Source organism: Brachyistius frenatus, unplaced genomic scaffold (genome assembly GCF_029030835.1).
Source record: "Brachyistius frenatus isolate BFR_SWC_R1_liver_20210118 unplaced genomic scaffold, ASM2903083v1 Contig_61, whole genome shotgun sequence".
NCBI classification, from domain to species: domain Eukaryota; kingdom Metazoa; phylum Chordata; class Actinopteri; family Embiotocidae; genus Brachyistius; species Brachyistius frenatus.
Genome location: NW_027210660.1, coordinates 2,311,186 through 2,330,347, shown reverse-complemented (window position 1 = coordinate 2,330,347; position 19,162 = coordinate 2,311,186). Strand labels below are relative to the sequence as shown.

The 19,162-nt window shown below is 40.3% G+C and overlaps 1 protein-coding gene across 2 annotated transcripts in view; it reads left to right on the top strand.

The window, feature by feature from the left end:
* Positions 1-18,351: 18,351 nt before the first annotated feature.
* kcnab1b (potassium voltage-gated channel subfamily A regulatory beta subunit 1b) overlaps positions 18,352-19,162 on the top strand; it is a 31,599-nt gene continuing 30,788 nt past the window's right edge. The window contains exon 1 of one of the 2 annotated variants that reach the window (XM_069706240.1): positions 18,352-18,982. The gene's annotated coding sequence lies outside the window, so the exon portion shown is untranslated. Of the gene's footprint in view, positions 18,989-19,162 lie in introns of both variants that reach the window. The other variant, XM_069706241.1, reaches the window with a different exon arrangement.

Here is a 19,162-nt window from a genome sequence, read left to right as displayed (position 1 = left end):
AATTTGGTGTTAAGGCCTCTTTCTATTTTACTGTCAGGAAGCTCAGCTTGTACGAGACCTGCTGTTTCAGGATCAGATTCAGGCCGTTTCTCGAGGCACTATAGTCCAACAAGAACAACAAAATAACTTTACCTACTGGGATTTTGGTTCAGTGAATGGCAAGCCATGTCTGTATGTATTATCTAGATCTTTTTTTTTTTTTTTTTTTTTTTTTTCTAAAATGTGACATTTTTGACCTACCGTAATTGTAATTATCCCTTTGGACAAATCTTCTGCCATCCATCTGTCAGTTTGAAAGACTTGTAATACAAAACGCATTTTACGTAACACTGTGTGCTGTGCTCGTCTCTGCTCACACTGTACATCTGTACACTTTACTTAAAGGGTATTTTGACAGTTTAAATGCTGAGAAAGGCAGTTGATTAATCTGTTAGTCATCCAACTGATAATTTATCCAAATTTTTGATAATAAATTCATTGTATAGTTATGTATAAACCTAAAACTCCCATAGTTAGTCATTACGAATGGGCTTTCTTTGGGTTTGGACTGTTGGTCACACAAAACAAGTCATTTGAAGACATCAGGGAATTTTAATTAATGCATATTTTTCAGTGCTTTGACATGTTTTCTAGACATCAGTTAGAAAAACGTCCATTCTCAATGTAAACAATCATCCTTTGGTAACCCTTGACACCACTTTTTCCTGTATCAGCAGCTGGTTTCTTGATATGTAGACATCGTGTCATAATAGATGTGGCACTCGATGACATATTTGGCACTTTTAAAAAAAAGTTATGAGCCGCCTTCAGCCGCGAGTTATTGTTATTAAGTGAGCAATGGGGGCTATCATGAATAAAAAAAAAAAAAAAAACATCTCAGTCCACTTGTTTGGCTCGTGTGTAGGGTTTCCAGTAAGTGTGTTTTAGGTGGGGAGAGCTGCTTCCCGTCTTCCCGCTGCATGTTTTCTAGGCTACGAAGTGGACGACAGAGAGGGCTTTTTGTGTTGGCAGCCAAGTTCAATCAGCCATACATACTGTAGGCTGGCATTTGGTAAGTCGTTTCTCAGACTGTTGCAATGAGCTGTTGCCTCAAACCACCGAGATTCAAGGTCAGATTACCAAATTCAACTTTAAGGACCTTCTGACACTATGCAGGTCTTATACAGAAAGAAAGGGTTGCCTCTTCTAAAGCCTACTTTGTTTTCATCATGACTATCTATGCTGTGTCTGTTTCCTCAAAACTTCTCAGATATTTTTTATTCAAACTATTTTTTTAATGCCAAATTTGGTTAAAAAAAAAAAAAAAAAAGTCCAATATTTGGTGTGTATGCACAAAAATGAAGATGTGTAGGATAACTTTGGTTTTTCTTTTTTAATAATCTCATAACCCACTACAATTATCTTCTGAAAAGAAACTGGATTTAATTAGCTTACTTTACATAAGGTTGCTAAAAATAACTATCTTAACCAGCTACAACAGTAAAATGTTGCTACACATTGATCAGTATTAACAGTCTAATAAGATTTTACACACAGATACCTATAGAGTCGTTTTGCTGCCATACCTGAAAAAAAAAAGATCAGTATCATGTTATAACACAAAAAGGTTGTTTTAACAAAAAAAAAATGTCACATTAAAATAATAAGTTTTTCATGTTATACCAAAATATTTTGACATTATTACGACATACAAATGCTATTAAAATAAACCTGTTATAACCATATACTATTTGTCTCGTTAAAACAAGGTGATACGTCACTCCAGCTGATCTACGAGAAATGACGCTCCCTCCAGAGGGTCGGACTCATTCTTCAAATCATGTAAATGTTTATAAGTTCTCCGCAACATTTCACCACAACAACACCACGCTTTCACAGTACGACGATATTAGTTATACTATAACAAAACATTTCGTTTTATAATGCGATGCAAAGTATAGTTATAACTGTAAAAGTCTCTTGTTTTAACTAGACAAGTTTGTATGTCGTGATAATGTGAAAATATCTTGTTATAACAACGTACTTTTCATGTTACAACGTGATACTGATCCGTTTTTCTTTTTCTGACGTGACAGCAGCGCGACTCCGTAAATGCCAAAGGGGATCTTGAGGAAGAAATGTTTGTTTGCAAGACTGAATGAAAACAAATTGGTAGTACTGTTACATAATCTGCATATTTTTCTGCTCATACAAATTTACGTCAGGCCATGAATCCTTTTTTCTTCAGTCATCTGACCTGGCAGATTAATCACCGCGGTCGACTTTTTCAGGTGAATCAATTAACTGTATTCTTTCTGATGCAAGACTACATTCATGTGTGTGTGTACAAATGTCTAAAATGCCTGTATTTCTCCACACCTACATGTGTCACTGGTGTACGAAGGGGGGCTGTAACAGACTTTTAGTGTTAGATCGAGACACTTACAGTAGTTTTTAGTCATATTCTGCAAAAGCAAAGTGTTATTTGTCTTACAGCTTTTGGAGAAAAAAAAAAACAGCTGAAAGAGAGTTTTGGCTTTACAAAATGATAGAAATACAATGTTAGCCCAGAGCTGGAGGTTTGCCTGAAAACCTCACACCATCTTCTGCTTACTGCAGTATTACACAAACATGCTTTTCATCCTGAATTTCACCAGCTGTCTGGCGCACAGTACACGTGATACATGGAGGGTAGAAGCAAGTCTCCACACAGCTCGTCCTCTACAACCTTCAACATTTTTAGTTTGAAGCCTCTATGCCTGGCACCTGTGTGCTACGTTAGCATTTCACTGCATGCAAATCTTTCACACTTTTTTTTTTTTTTATAGAGGAAAGGAAGGGTGGATCACAAGGCACGTCCTGTTTAACTTCACCTCGCATCGATGAACTGTTGAAACATACAAGCAGTTCCTCTTTATTATGAAATAAATAGATTGCACTGTCACAGCTTTTCCTTCCTCCATTACATTATTATGACATTTCATTGAGCTGATGCTTTTATCCAAAGCGACTTACAATAAGTGCATTTCAACCATGAAGGGTACAAAACCCAGAACAACAGGAATCAAGAAAATACAATTTCCTCCAGTGCATGAAACGTAAGACATGCTGGAAGAAGTGTGTTCTGTATTCTTTTCAACATGAGCCAAAATATCAAATCTGAACATCTGATAGAGAATAAAGGAGTGTGAACGGTTGGGGGAAGGATGAACAGATTTCTGTTGTTGACTGTAGTGCGTGCAATTGCTCCATGTGATCTGATCTCAGCAAAGAAGCTAGCAGAATCACATGACACTAATTTACAGTAGTTACCATGGCTGGTTATCCATGAGCTGTTAGGACAGACAGAGAGAGAAAAACTGTGACACTCAACGAGTTCATCGAAACCACCATCCAACCACTGCTTTGCACTCCTTCCTGATGACACCTTCTCTATCAACACCTCACAGTAGATCACTGAAAGGCCTTCATGCCTGTGTGACTGTTAAACCATCAAATTATATGAAGTTAAATCAGCGTGACAGCTGACAACAACACACACACACACACACACACACACACACACACACACACACACACACACACACACACACACACACACACACACACACACACACACACACACTGAGTCTGACCACTGTTTCTTTGTTTAATCTGTACAAAAACAGAAATATGAAAATGAGAAGCTTTGGTTTATACAAGGAGTTTTAAAACAGGTAATGAGTTCTGGCTCCAGATAAGTACAAACTCAGCACATAATCTTCTGACGTCTCATCAAACTAAGTAGGCCAGTAAGTGTCACAGTCAACTGTTTATGTCACACGTGTCTTGAATCCACACCTGTAGATTATGTATTACCTAAATATCAAAACTCAACTGTGTGCTGAGAGGTTGTAGTAGTTTGTCTGTCAGTAGATTGGTCAGCCCATCACTTTTGTACAGACTGAAATAAACAAAACTAGTGGTGAGCCATAACACTTCATTGGATTTGACCCAGTTTGAGTCTATGATGGGAGTGCTGGATGGTTGATGAGATAACAATGTACACTTACAAAAAAAACAAGAGTCAGAGTACCTTTAGTTAGACAAACAAACTTAATAGTCAGAAATAAAATGAATACATCATTTTTCTATTTACACAATTATTCATTTGTATATTATACACTGATTTACATTATTTAATCTCCTTTTTTTTTATTGTAACACCAACAACAATGAGTTACTTTTGGAGCTGTGCTTGTCTAAACTTCTTTTCACTTACAGAGGGAATAACCGATGGAGCAGTGAAAATACCTGGAGATGATCAATACATCTACATCTTACGTGTAAGTATTGTACTTTTCATTTTATTCACAGGTAAAGGCAGGTATTTACCAAATGAGCCCACATATGTATAAGTAGGTTTACCTGTCGCAGGGTTGTATGCGCCTGTATTTAAGTAGACATTTGTGTAGGTCAATGTGATCACAGTGTTGAAGGGTCCAATATTTCCAATTTCTCCAATAAATGCTCCAAATGCTACCTGATTGCCTTGAGAGGTTAAATGAAAATGGGGGATTGCTGAAATGTTTGTTCTGTTGAACCCATTTGAATACAGTGAAAGTGACAGACACACAAATACAGAATAGGAACCTGTTGTGCTCACCTTTGACCTCTGACCTCAAACTCTCCAGCTGTTTCTTCATGTTTTTCAGCTTGCCTCTCAGCTTGTTAAGATAGTAAAGAGCTGACAATAGTTTTTCTGGCTCCATGTTGTCACCAGAACAAAGACAAGTTGGCTCGATAACAGGACTCTCTGTGATATTGGATCCTCCTGCTTGGTGATCCAGCTGCTGGGCTTCAGCCACACTCAGGTAGAAGAGGGTTGAAGTTAACACATCCACTGATGTCTTCATCTTTTAAAAGCTTCTGTTTGTCAATGTCAGTTCTTCCTCAGTTTTCCAAACTTTATGTGTTACATACCACGCAAAGAAGGAAATTACCTAGTTTTCTTCTGCTCTGATAAACCACAACAGTCAGATTATCGGTGGATGATAATTACGTGGTTGATCAAAGGTTGAGAAAGCCACAGATTTTTATTAACAATCTTTGTTTTCTGCTCTCTAAAGACAAGGTTGGGTCTGTATTTCTATATCTCTCATTATTGTCAACAAATTCCCCCTCTTACAGTAGTTTGATCCTGCTGACAAGTTTTGTCTTTGCAGCCAAAGCTTGATTTCATTTATCGATCTGTGTAATAGGCTCGTATCGTTTCCCAAAAACGACACTGATGATCTCTGGGACAATACTCAGGCATGTTAACATCAGAATGCTGATAAAGTAGAGATGAGGTTGAAGGATATTGTATTAGTTTTGGAAGTATTTGGTTGAAGACCAAAGTACATTTCTTTTGATTACAGCACTAGATGAAAAGTCAGTGGGTCACGAGAGTCATTAAATTTCATCCCGACCATGAATTTCCTCAAAAAAACACAAATGTCAGCCTCACTGTAGCTAAAGAATAAAATCCAAAGGATAACTTACATGTGAATGTCCAAAATGTTGGAGTTCTTTGAAGTTAAGCATTTATTCTCATAACTTTAGTGGTTTACGGTTGCCCTAAGATGTGACAGCACAGAAAAACAAGATAAGTAGATACAGAAAGATAAAATGGTACAGGAATATAAATCATGACAACACCAATAATCATTGTAAGTCGCTTTGGATAAAAGCGTCAGCTAAATTAAATGTAATAAACAGTAAACCGTGACAGATCCTTTGAGAGTATGTTGAGGCAGTGATTGGGGACACTGGCATTCCCACTAAGAGGGTCTGCTTTTTCTTCTTTTTTGCATTTCTGCCTGCAGAAGTCAGCTTGTGTGCTAGCGTGGATGAGTCACTTTGGTCTCGGAGAGAACAGTGAAGAAAAAGACCTCACATATCCAGGGACTGAAAATAGACTAAATGCTCTGCGTCTGCCTCTCACACTGCACACTAGTGGGAGGACACAAAAGACACAGAGGTGCTCTCAGCTCCCCCACACTCATCTAACATCTTATCTCCATTTTCAGCCCATAAACTAAAACGCTCAGGCCTGTGAATGAGTGATGGGCTCTCAGTTTGTCTGTATATGTGTCTGTTTACACGCATCCATTTTCCTACTCATCGATATTTCTGAAATGCAAAAAAAATTTCTGAGAGTGTTAATATTTGCGTATGTTGCTTAAAGAGATTTTAGACTCCTCAGATTTGATATGAGAATGTACAACTGGCATTTTCCTTTTACCTGGCTGCTGTATTTTCTCTGTCCACAAGAGGGCAGACAGGTACAGTTAAGAAAGTGAACAGAATTTACAGAATCCTATATCTACCCATACATTTGCATTGAATGATGCTTTAACAAATCAATCAAGTTTTTAAAAAAAATTTGTTTAATTCATTGTCTCTTGGTGAGCACTTACAAAGTTTTCGTCTGGTGTTCTTACACAGGTGCACACCCTAAATGGCAGATAAGTTCCCGTTTAACATCCCTCAAGGTTTGTCAAATATCCACCACATTGTCACCGCGGTAACTTTTTACTGTCGCACATTGATGGCCCGATCATTTTGACTGCCAAACGAAAAACACTTCCGTTAACTAACCCAAGCAGTGTTTTTTCCAAACCTAACCAGTGGGCTTATTTTAACCCAAACTATTATTTTTCCTTAATCCTAACCAAGTGTGAAAATGGCACCAGCAGTGAAAATGGCATCAAATGACAGGTGGTGAGATATTGCCTGCAACCCTTGAGGTCCTTTGATCAGAAGTTTTTAAACAGTCATGACACCCTTTGTGCAGAATGCTCTACATTGTCTGTCTTCCCTCATTCAGTGCCTACTTCACTGTCTGTGCTCAGCATGTGCTGCTCTTCGCCTCCCCATTGTCCTCTTCTTCCTGAAGTGAGGCACGTCTCTGTGTGTGTGTTGATTACCATTCCAGGGTCTCTTTCTCAAAGAGAGCATTCTTGCTGCAAAGCTTCAGACCATAAAAGCTGTGTCAGCCTACTTTGTGAGGACTTTGGCGATGTGACAAATCTGTTTGCTGGGTTTGAAGACAGCTGCTTGAAAGGTTGCTGCTCCTGCTGCTGCTGCTGCTTCTGCTGGATGCAGATGTCATCCTGCAGGCATCCTTTTTGGGTTTCATAGTCAACCACTGCACGTTTGGCCTCGATGGGGGGGGGGGGGGGATTGGCAGGCAAATCAAGGCTGAGAAAATGTGGAGTGGAGGAGTGACCTGAGTTGATGGGAAAGCAGGATGAGCTGACACTTGGTGGGAAACAACAGCTTGGAAATTGCAAAGTCTGAGGAGGATTATAGAGTTAATGTAAAATCCAAAGACCAGTTTGCAGGAAGGTTGTAAACATGTTGAAAGTGGCTGATTCTTTGAAATGCATTTGTGAGAGGCCTGATGCATTGATGTTCCTGAATTGGGTGCTTCCTTGTGATTTGGAAAAGTGTGTATCAACGAGGAAAAGCAAGGAAAATATTGGTCTAAAAAAGTGGAATCACTGACCCTGGAAAATAAAACTGTGGTAAAATGTGTCATCTAAGGTGCTTGAAGTGCCATAACAGAAAAATTAAGGAAAATATTAAGGTAGGGGAAGTAAATGAAGTGATGCAGTTTAAAGCCTAAAATTGTGGAAACCTCAAATCCCCCAGTTTTGCTAACTCTTGAACAAAATGTTCACCCATGCTGGAGGTTCATTGGATATTTCTGATTCCAAGTCAAGAAGTTTCAAAGACCTCCATTCAGTTGTTTGCCATGCAGGACAGCTGGATTCGTGAGACCATGCAAGATTATGAGATCACACCGTCAGTCTTGTCCAGCGTCAAATTTTAGGTTTGTGCCAGCAGAGGTTTGGATTAACTTGCGTCCTATGAAGACTTACTGACAGACGGACATGGTTTAGGTGTGACGACTGCGAGAAGCAACTGTTTCAGTGATTGGTTAAGGTTAGCTGCAATTGCGGTGATTCCTAACAGTTTCCAGTGACTGCTTCTCAGATGGCTCTGTGTGACAAACCATCTGGCACGTCAAGTTATTCTGTTGTTTTTAATGTCAAAGATATGGACATAAGGCTACGTCCTCCAGGGGAAACAGATGGTGGGCAGAGTGCAGGGAAAACCAAGACATCCTGAACTGTCAAGAGACAACTTCAAAATGTTGTAATAGGAGCAGTCATATGGCTTCATTTAAGGGGTGTTGCCACTTTGTTGAAATAAAAGAAGTTTGGGAGGTCAAAGATCAGCATCAAATCTCCTCTGAAAAAATCCTAAAAAAAAAGTAGATGGGCCCAGTGACTCAATACATTTTGGGAGAATGACTTTTGCATGGTTCTTGGTGTTTCATTTGCTTACGACTGGTTTCACTAACTGGGAAGTAGTTATAATCAACCCTTCTTACATTTATAATTGATATGATGTATGGTGCTTGGGGAAAATAAATCAATGTCTGATATAATCATGTTTTTTTTTTTTGAAGCAGTTGTCAGGTTCTTGGGTTTAAAGGACCATGCTTCCCAGTCACTGCATACGTTTGAGAAAAATCAAGCAAAGACAGGCTTATTTGTGTGTTCGGAAAACATGTTCTAAACCTTCCTTTTTTTTTTGTCCTGGTTATGCATGTGTGGATAAAGACAGACCTCGGTGGTTGAATCAGGGAATCGGTATAAAATTTGAGTGAAAGGTATCTTTTCAATGCTTAATAGTTTGGAGTTCTCAGGGCAAAATAATATAACTTCTATCGTCTGTATCAGACTCTGTTTCTATCTGAGCTTGAAAAGGAAGTGAGGTTAGCTAACCTATCATCTAGGTAGGTGGATTTCTTTTTTCTTAATACTCATAATCCCTTGTGGGGAACTCAGGAAAGGGATAGAAAAGGTGCTGTGATTGGAGAACTCTTAGACAGTTGCGATCTATAAATTAAAACTGCAAGCAGTGCACGCTGCACGTCGGGGAGCCGGCGGCCCCGACCCGCTGGATCCCGGACGTGCAGCAGGAGAGGGTCCGCATATTCCCGCTTGCAGTTTACATTTTTTTCTCGATCTCGTTCCTTATTCTTCTTTTTTAAAAAAAAAAAAAAAAATAAAAAGGTTTTTTTTTTTTGGCAGCTTTAACATCTTCAAAAACTCATGAAAGTTGGTGCCTGACGCATGTGCAAAGTTTTGTGAGGTTTGGAGCATCGTTTGACCTTAAACATCAACTTCCCGTGTCACGGTGAAACATCAAACTTAGCTGCATTGCCCTGGCTATACTATATACTATATACTCTATACTCTATAGTCTATACTCTATACAAAAATGAATCTTTTTTTGGTGCTCGGGCCCTAATTATGAATGACAGCAGACCCAATTGATTTGAAATTTTAAAAATGGCTGGTTTAGATTTGAGCAAGAGGTGGGAAATTGAATTTCCTGGGGAAACGACAGTGTGAAAGGTATAATAGGTTTAGGGGAAGTCTATAGTGCTGGATCAATTGATGAGTATAATGATTCTTAAATTGTTATGATCTTAACAGAAGTTTTAGAGACAATGACTTGAAAACGGGGAAACCTGGTTTGGAATGGATCTTCAGATCCAGTAGACCATCGGCATATCTTATAGTCTGTCGGTTTTTCAGCTAAGCTACTAGCAATTTTGTGAGCCATGCGGGGAATAGAGCTGGTCAAACCCCCATAGAAATGTCATCTGTTCAAATTATGCAGCTGCCTTTTTGGCTTTGAGAAATGGGACATCAAGTGCCTTCCCCAACCAGCTCCAGGAGATTTTTGTGATTGTTTAAGATCGAGAACATGGGCTGTTGTAAAAGCTTATTGTGGACATCTCAGGGGTTGAGGGAAATGAAATTTATGAGCAGTTGGCTCGTGAATCTCTTAAGGTAAATTGTTGATCTGAAGGTTCTGTTGGAAAATGGTGAATGCTAAATACAACAACACATGATAAACACCAGGAGAACGGAACATGTTCTAACTAAGCTGAGACCGGGACATTGTGATCTAGCTAGCTATTTGAAAGTCATAAACATCCAGACAGTCTGTTCGTGTGGAAATTTGGAAACAGCTTAACATAACAAGAACATTGTTAATATATCGTGATATTAAGTGAATTTTAGGGTGGCATGGTGGTGCAGCACCCTGTGGACCACCATCCGCAGGGACAAGCATCGGGGTCAGGTACAATACAGGGGAGTCAGACAGAAGGGAGAGATGTCAGGTCGCAGAGATCTTTGACCTTTGACTTCGAATCCTTTCATCCTTGGAGCCAAGTGCACCTTTTGTGCCAAATTGTAAGATATTCTAAAATGTTGTTCCTGCGTTAATGCTTTCACAAAATTCAAGCAAACAGATGAGGGAGATGTGTAGGTCACAGAGATCTTGACCTTTGACCACCAACATCTAATCACTTCATCTTTAAGGCCAAGTGAATGTTTGTGCCAACTTTAAATAAATTCCAAAGATAAAGATGTTCTGGAGATATTGCTTTCACTCAAACAGGACAGACAAACTGAAAACATAATGCATCTGGCTATCACCATCATGAAGGCATTAAAACATCTTAACATCAGTATTGGGCATTTCTTCAGCTGCACTTCAGTGATTCTGATTCTGGCCTCCTGCTCTACAATTTTCTGATCACACACCAAAATTTGTTGGCTACTCGAAACCCCCGCCACTGGCAGATAGGAGACAAAAAAACAACAACACACTCACAGAGGTTTTAATCTTTGAAGCTCTTCTTTTAATCTCAATCAGCAAAAGTTGTATCTATGAGGAAATTATTTTCCATCTATCAAAGAGTTAAAAGATGTTCCTCCTGTCTTAACGTCTACTAAGTTATCCAATGTAATGGCGGTGTTTGATATGATATCTGGAGGATTAGGTGGAACAAAAACCAACATAAAGCGCACAATAAGCAGAATTACAGTGCATGAAGGACAAATCTGCAAATGAATAAAGACATGCTTAGTGAAAACCAAATGACAATGGCAGTCAAGTTAAACCACTGCACGATTCCACTTTGAGTGTCTGATTTTCCGTGCAGCATTGCCTTTCTGCCTGTGGAAGTCAGATTGTGTTGTGTACATGTGTGGATGAGTCACTCTGGTCCCAGAGGGAACAGTGAAGAAAAGACCTTGCTTATCCAGGGACTGAAAATAGACTAAATGCTGTGCATCTGCCTCTCACACTGCACACTGAGTGGGAGGATGCAGCAGACACAGAGGTGCTCTCAGCTCCCCCGCACTCATCCAACATCTTATCTCCATTTTCAGCTTATATACTCAAACGCTCAGGCCTTTGAATGAGTGATTGATGCCCCTGTTTGTGTGCTGGTTGGTGTGTTTGTTTCATTATTGCTTCTGGAAAGCTTCACGTTTCTTTTCTGGATGAGAAAAGTACAAAAAGTACAAAGGTAACTTAATGGCCACTTCAGTGTGTTCAGGCGTGACATGCAAATGTTAAACAGATTTAATACCGAGCAGCTGAATCCTCTCCGTCCACAAGAGGGCAGGCAGGTACAACTAAACAAGAAATAGGACGCTATCTTTATGTAACTTCATATGTGATGTACTATATAGTGTGTATGTATATATGTTCTTTATACTGCATTTGTATTTTGGGATGATTGGAAAAACACTTTCCCAACTTATATGACTATAAATTAACTCTATTGGTCCCTGACCCTCAACCGGTAAATTGACCAAATAATAAATAAGTTTAGAGTTCAGAAATCAGTTAATGTTCCTGATTGTTTTCAAATATTCCTCTCAAAACCACAAATCAGGTAAAAATGTCTCTATAAAGTCCTTAGGATTTAATGTCTGGGATCCACGAATGTCTGACTTAGATTTTGTAGTGATTCTTCAGATGGATGTTGAGATATTTTACAAAAAGCAAAAACTTTAAGCCGCTCGTCATGCCAGAGAAAAAAATGTCAAGATATCACTAAAGTCACTGGATTCATCCGCGGGGCACCGTGGATATAGAAACTAAACTTTAGTTAGCTTAACAAAAAGTGGAACATTTTAACATCAGTGTGGTAATAGAGAACTCTGAGAATCGCTAATCCTCTGGGTACCATGAATGTCTGAACCAAATACATCTCAGTCCACCCACTGGTTGTACAACATTTATGTTGTTTACAACATTGCCATCCATAGAGACTTGCCAGCTTCATGACTAAAAATAATAAATGTGGACAAGCTGCATGTTAAAGAAAATGGTATAAAAATTTTAAAAAAAAGAGGTTAATGCTTCTGAAAAACCCTCCCACAGGTTTGCTCATGAGCAGCTTTCAGTCTCATTTTGTGCCTTCTTTGGAGTATATGTTGCCATCCCTGTAAAGTTTTGCTACAGCTTATTTTTTCCCTGACAGGCCAATCAGAACTATGTGAACAAAAATACGAGGCACATTTTTATTTTGTGTTTATGCAACTGTATACAAGGATATATGATATACATGCTAAGTACACGAAAGCGTGCAGTCAAATTTAAATGCACATAATTGTTGTATATAAACTCAGTGCAGACATTTCACAACTCATCAATAGGTCTGCATTTTAAACCGAAGGTCATGACCCTAAATGAGGAAAAGTCAAATAAAATCAGTGAACTGGGTAACCAGGATGTTGGATAACTCAGAAATGGAAATAGATCAGATTGACCCCTAACTTAATGGGAGGGCTAAATTATTAGCAAAAAGTAAAAAAAACAGTTTGAAAGAGAAAAGCCAATGTCTATTACTCAGCAGTGTTTCGATATTGTTAATTAGAAAATATTGTAGCAGAGTGGGTGACATATTAGCTTTGACTGTTCTGAGTGTCACTTTGTTCAGAATAGCAGTTTTGAGAGGATAAAAACAGTCTGTTGTTGTAGTTACTGAGATTTACAGAGTGCCATTGAGCATGTTATAAGCTTAGATGCTGTGAAGCCTGTCAGTTATTTCAGTTCCCGATGACAGTGATCTGTGTGAGATCATGCATCTGTGATTGGCAGACAGTTCGGGGTGAGGTTTTCGCTGTTTGCTGAAAAAAAAGGAGTTTGTAGTGAGAGGTGAACATGAAAAGCAAGTTTGGAGAACTAATTGCAAAGATTTGTTGTGTTGGATTTGGCAAATAGATCCACAGTAGCCTGTTTATTGTTCACGAATGAATCCAACTAGATAACTTCTCACAAACAATATATTCATTGAAGGGTTTCAGTCTGCTAAAAGGCTTGATGTTTCAGACTACGAGGCCTATTTGAACAGTAAAGGGTTAAATGCATTTATTGATTCAAAAGAGAAATAGTTTCACTTCAACAACTGAATTATGCAGCAAAGGGCATTTAGAATTATGGGGATATCTAGAACAGGAGAGACATATTTTTGGTCGTTTGACTATTCTTGTGACTCTTCAATTGGCTCACTATCACATTATCAACAATGGCTTTGTATTGATCCACGTGTTAGGTTTTCCTCGTACAGTATATGTCTCCTATTAAAAAGATCCTGATATCTGTCTATTCACAGTAAATTTGGTTAGTCTGATCATTTGCTTTAAGGACAGGATACCAGAGCACACTAGGTGGATGAGATGGAACTTGAATTGGCTCTACATGCAACAGATGTATAAAGAATATATTTCTGACAAGTAGACAGAAATATCCCGGTGGCTTTGTTTGACTTGCCTCACAGACGAGCGGGCCTCTCTCGCTGGAGCCGCAGGAGCTCAAACAAAAGCCGCCTTTGTCTTTTAATTTGTCAATCATCTAAGAATAAAGTTGACATCACAGGTATGGCACACACAAATGTTTCTGGCCCCCTCTCTGTTGTCTCCTTTGATGCCGTTGGTGTGTTAATTTTACTTGTGTGCGTTGGGTTGTGATTGTCTGTCTTTACTGGCTTTGTCAAATGGCTTTGGCTAATGTCTAAGCACATGTGGACTTTGTTTGATACATCTATGGAAACTGTGTCGGGGTATCACTCTAAATCACACTGTTAACCCTGGGCACGACAAAAACTCTCCAGGATACAAATACGGATATCCTCTGTTGTCACTCATGACCAGCATTGCGTTGTACTTACATGGAGATGTAAATGCAATGAACGACTACATATACTGGCAAGTTTTGCCAACAAAAGAAAGCAACCCCACAGCCCGTGTGAGACGAGACTCATCTAAACATGTATCTGAAGGCAGCCTGCAGTGAGATCCCCGTGCCCAGGCACAGAGGGGGGCTGAGGCTGGATCGCTGCCCCAGTTCCATCCAGCAGAGGCAGGGGGCAGGAGCCAAAGTGTCCCCCTCGAGCCCTACCACTTCTCTTTCAGAAAGTTTTGAAGCCAGCAGACCTGGAGAGCAGCAGAATTTGGGGGACTTTCTTCATGTACACAACCATTTTTTTCAGGCATCTGCTCAACCTTGTGCCGGCATGGTCCACAGGTAGGATATTGTTTTCTGTTGAAGGTGTAGTTCATTCAGATTAATGCTATAAATTCAGAACACTTTGCAGCATCCTACGCAGAGACAGAGAGCTTGTTAAAGGAAAACTGCAGCAGCCAGGATTTACACCCCATACACTAAATTAGTGTTGTCATGTTGATTCTGTAATGAAATGCATCTTCTTTCCATCTGCTCAAGTAAGTGTGAATCTGTCTCCAAGTTAGGGTAAACAACAGCCTGTTTGTCAATTCCCTCCAATTTGTATCATTTATAAACCACTGGAAGAAAGGATTAAAGTTTAATACAGCTCAAGAGGGTCCATGTCCTGTTAAATACCTAATACTCTCATCACTTCCTGATAAGAAAGAGTCCTTCATGGCACTGCGGGATCGAGCACTAATTCCCCTCTGTAATTAGACTCGATGTGTAAGGCACATGAGGCCACCATTAGAAAAATTGTGCTCAGTGACTTTGTCAGTTTCAGTACTGCAGAAAGACGGAGCATATGAATAAGTAATAATACAAAAAAAAAGACTTGATGTTTAAGTCATAGCAGCAAGAAAGTAATCAGCAAGTGAACAGCAATGATCAGTTGTTAAATGTAATGACAGTTTCCATAGTTGCTGTGTTGTGTTGCTGTGATAAACTGGTAGGGTATAGTGGCTGGACTGATGTTATTTTAATGTCTGCATGATAAATGACAAAGGCCGTGAGACCATCAGCTTAACTTTGCATAAACAGTGGAAATATCTCGAGCCTGCTTTGGCTATTTTCTGTTTGTTTGTTTTGGTCATTTTTATGTTTTTGTGCACAAAACAGACGACTGTTGTTAGTGTAAGAAGTGCTGGTTGGGTTGGATTTGGCAGACTGTCCCCCCCCCCCCTTTTGTGCTAAGCTAAATTAGCCTGCTGCTGGCTGTAGTTTCATAATTCGGGTCCAGGCGCAAAGAGTTGGTTCAATCTCCTCATCTAACACTCAGCAAGAAAGCAAATAAACAGGTTTTTCACAAAATCTGAAGTTTTGCTGTAAAAACACTATCTACTTGTCATGTTTACTTTTTTTTTTTTAATTTTTGTATGCACTGAATCAATATTAACAATGTTAATTATTTGACTTTAGAGCTACTAAGTACCAAGTGACTATCTACCACCCAAGTAGAGCCTTTGTATGTATTGGCTCATTGACTCTCATGATTTAGCTACTCCTGCCTAAACATGGCAAAAGTTATGCATTTTAAAATGAAAACTTATTAGTGTGGATGTAGCCACTGGAATTTGATACTGAATGGCAAGGCATTTTGGATACCAGATTGTATTGATGCCATAAAGTACACATCCCTATGTAAACACTTGCAGAAAAGCTTACTTCACAATGTCAGACTTTTTCTTTAATGGTAACCCTTTCTGGTATAGTAGTAACATAATTGCTGATTACAATGACATTAAAAAGTTAATTGGCCGAAAACAAAACTGTATGCATCGCACCTGAAACTGATAAAGCTGCAATGACCTCAGGGAGGCCATGTTTTACTCTGAACAAATAAACGTGATCCATCCCCCGGTTCATTTAGGTTGAGCTGTTGCCCAAGGCAAATGTTGTTTCATTAAAACTTCGAAGTGTACTCGCAAGTTATTTATCAAGAGGCTGACAGTCTGCGGGTACACAAATCTTTCATCAATACTGAATCTATGAACCACTGAGTGCTTCACCGTTAGAGATAAATAGACCTGCATTCACTTCCCTCTATCATTCAATACCCCACTTTGAGGCCTCATGCCTGTTGGGCATCCTCATAAGGTCACTAGGCATCTGTAGGAGCTGACATAATAAAGATGTCAGCGTTAGTCAGCGTCACTGTATGCAGCGGAATCAAACCCGAGATGAGGTTCTGTCAGAAGCAGGCCTGATAACGATGCTGCCGATAATGATGGGAATTGTCATAATTGCAGTGGTGAAAATCACGGTGATAGTAGTAAGGGGGCTGATTATGGTAATGTGATAATATAGTAGGTGACAGAAAGGATGGTTTTCATGCTGTGATGATGAAGGATGGTTTTGGTCACGATGATCTCGTGTTTTCAGTCGAAACCTCATTTTCTCCCCTCATGTCACGTTCAGAGTTGAGCTGCTTCATCAGTCGTTCATGCATGTTGCCGGTCCGCAGTGAAATTTGTAGTGCTTCATAACTGTGAGCACTGTGTCTACACAGAGCCAGTAGCACACTATTAGGGCAAATTAAACAACCGATGCTCCGGTGTCTGTGGTGTTGTATGCACAACGCATCACAATGACTTGCACCTCCGGTCTAATCTGCAGCATAGAGGAAAGATTTTGGACTCGGAGCGAGGAGGGCTGCTGGCGTAAAAGGTGATTTAGAGCGGAGAGATGGAAAAGGGGAAGAGAGAAAGGAGATAACAGATGGGGGGGGGGGGGATATTGCAAAAAGAGGGATGGAGAGAAATATTCAGAAGTGATCGAGTAGAGAGAGGAAGGATTGCTGCAGCAGTGACGTCACAGACTGCTTGGAAAGGTTTCCCCCCTTTCATTATCTCATTTTATCAACAGGAGGTTAGTGTTGATAAGAAAACCCATCTATTAGACACCGAATAGCTTTTGAACGCGACAGTAAAATGTGGAACACAGAAATCTTTTAGTCAAGCAGCAGACTGTTTACAAGGCTATAATTATGTGACAAAAAAAAAAAAAAAAATCTAATGTTACTTTATTTGGCATTATGGATAAAGAAAAAGCCCTGCTATCTTTTTTAATAGATGCAATGTTTCGGTGAACCGCAGGCAGCGCTATCAAGCTACGGTGACAGATGTTCTGAACTGTTGGAAATCCAGGATTAGGTTGCTCTAAAGGGATTTATCAGTCTCTCCGTGCAGCATCACGCTTTGCTCATCTCACCGTGTGCGCACTCACCGTACACGGAGGTTTGTGCCTTTGCAATAAAGTTTCAGAACTCTATTCTTACCGGAGCAATTAAAGCCGAGCGCTTTGCCTCGGGGCAACGGCATCATCGACCTGTTGGGAATTGAGAATGTAACAGTTCCGGCTGACGCTTTTGACTGACACACTTTTAAACGGGATCAACAGCGAAATAAAGTGAAGCCTTTTGAGGTGCCGGTGGCATTAAAGACCGCGCCGTTACCTCTCCAGAGCAATGGCGAGCAAACGGAAACGCGCAAGGCAGACAAGCAGGCTGGAGGAGATGCAGAAGCGGCAGCACACCAGAACCGATGCAGCTTCGCTCGGTTTTTCTAAAAGGTTGCGTTTTTTTAAAAGGTGCACTCCGCCAATTTGTGCACGCCAAGATCAGTTTCCTCATCATGGGGGGGGGGGAAGAAACAGATGTGAAAACAGTTGCATAATGTTTTAAGAGGCGCCGGAGGGAGTTTTCCACACGTCTGTAAAAATAATAATAATAAAAAAAAAAAAAAAACTTAAATCAGAGTTGAGAAAATTAAAACAGACGGGGCCCTCCTGAGCTGAGTCTTATAAGTGTCTACTGCTATTAAATGCAATCACAACGATCTAAATAAAGCCACGTCGGCCTCGAGGTGTATGGATGTTCAATGAACCATGAAATCCTGCATTGTCACATTACTGCTCAGTGGGGAGGAAAGTGAGACGCTGCTACGCTTGAACACTTATTTCCGCTTTAATTCACTGTACCTCTTTAACCGGTCTGTATTTAACATCTGCTCTCGTCAGGGAAGGTCTTCCTTACAAGACTGCAATGAACTATAGCTGAACAAAACCGTAAACGCTGTTAGGCTGATTTAAAAAAAAATTTTTTTTACAGGTGTCTGTGATGTCCACTTTATGTTACTGTAATTAACCAGCTTTAATTCCACCTCCTGCCGAAGGAGGATTTCTTTAAGTAAATGAACACAGACATCAAGTCACATCAACGGTGCTCTCTTGCTTTCCATTCACAATCTCTCTCTCTCTCTCTCTCTCTCTCTCTCTCTCTCTCTCTCTCTCTCTCTCTCTCTCTCTCTCTCTCTCTCTCTCTCTCCCCGAGTGTGTGGCGCCATAGTGGAAAACACTGCAGTTCTTCCAGCCAGTCAGTCAGAGCCGGTAGCCCATACACACAGTCTCTCTCCCTCATTCAGGGAGCCGCTCACTCTCTCTACGCTCAACACACGCCGCTCCTCGCTTCCTCACTGCATCTGTTCTCCTCTCCCTGAAGTGAGGTACCATGTATCCTCCTTTCTCTTCCTCCTCCTCCTCCTCTTCTTCCTCCTCCTCCTCCTCCTCTCTGCTTGTCCATTACCATTCCAGGGTCCCTTTATCAAACAGAGCACTCTTGCTGCAAAGCCGGGCACCATAAAAGCTCTGCGACTTGCTCGACAACTTTGGAGACGGGAAGAGGCTGCTTGCTGGGTCTGAGGACAGCTGTGGGAGACGCTGCCTCCGTTGGGATGCGGATCTTTGCGGGACCTCTGCTCTCCGTGTAACACCACATGATCCCCTCGCAAAGTTGCAGTCGGAGAGCGGACGTCAACCAAGAATCTCCTCCTGCCTCATCGTTGTTTCCCAAAGAGCGCCTGGCAAGTCGGTGTGTGTAAGAGCACTTATATCAGTATATATGTGTGTGCTGTGAGTCGAAGCGAATGCTGCTATCTTTCGGACAACATTTGTGCATGTACAGCATTTATTTGCAAGCATCCGCGGCTCTGTGAAAGCTTGACCTTGTTTTTAAGAGGTGTGACATGAGTGACGGAGTGTCATTGATCGT